Source organism: Octodon degus, unplaced genomic scaffold (assembly GCF_000260255.1).
Source record: "Octodon degus isolate 3935 unplaced genomic scaffold, OctDeg1.0 scaffold00074, whole genome shotgun sequence".
NCBI lineage: Eukaryota > Metazoa > Chordata > Mammalia > Rodentia > Octodontidae > Octodon > Octodon degus.
In genome coordinates this window covers 4,516,179-4,517,168 of record NW_004524650.1, presented here as the reverse complement: position 1 = coordinate 4,517,168, position 990 = coordinate 4,516,179, and positions in this window count along the sequence as shown.

The following is a 990-nucleotide window of genomic DNA, read 5'->3' as shown; positions in this document are numbered from 1 at the left end:
TTTTTTCGGAACCGGGGATTGAACTCAGGACCTTGCGCTTGCCAGGGAAGTGCTTATTCCACTGAGCCATCTCCCCGGCCCCGCTTAATAGGTTTTTAAAGGGGTTTTTTTTTTTTTTTGTGATATAGTTAACACCTTTAAATTGACACTTTAATATACCTGAAAAATAAGTTTTGCATAGTGGAGCATATGCTTTGACAATTATATCAGTTTATAAAACACTGAAAATAAGTTTTAGTAGACAGTTTATAAAACATTAAAAGTGAGAAGAATAGGAATTGAAATTTAAGACAGGACTCAATTCAACTCTGTGCTGTCTTCCTTTATATTAACCTGAATTTGAATGCATCCTTTTTTTCATGTATTTTGCACAGGGTCTCACTGCACAACTCGGGCTTGTAAGGATCCTCCTGTCTCAGCCTACCCAGTGCTGGGATTACAGGTGTGCACCACCAGGGCAGGACTCGGTGGCCGTTTCAGTGCACTCAGGGGCAGGGCTGGCGTGGCATGTGGTATCAGGGATTGAACTCTCAACCTTGCAGTTGCCAGGCAGGCGCTTATGACACTAAACTATCTCCCCTCCTTTTTCTTTCTGATATATACCATTTCTAAAAATAAGTTCTAATGGCTTATAGCACTACATAGAATTAAGTAAAAACAGAACATTATGACAATAGATAAAATCGTGTTAGGAAAAACAAGAGAAGAAGTCTTCACTCAGAAAGGTTGGTCTTATAGCCCCAATTTTACTAAGGCAAGGTGTCATAAAATTAGGTTTAAATTACTTACAGCTGGAAGAATAATTACATTGTACATGGACTCAAAGCATCATGTGTCTTTTTTTTGACAAAAGTAACATCAAAATGATGAAATGGAAAAATTTTGTGTGCTACATCTGTACATGTGTATATGCACATTTTAGGTGATGGGAATTATTCAATATTATAAAATATTTCTGAGCTACCAGATGTAATAGTTGTGAGTACTCTG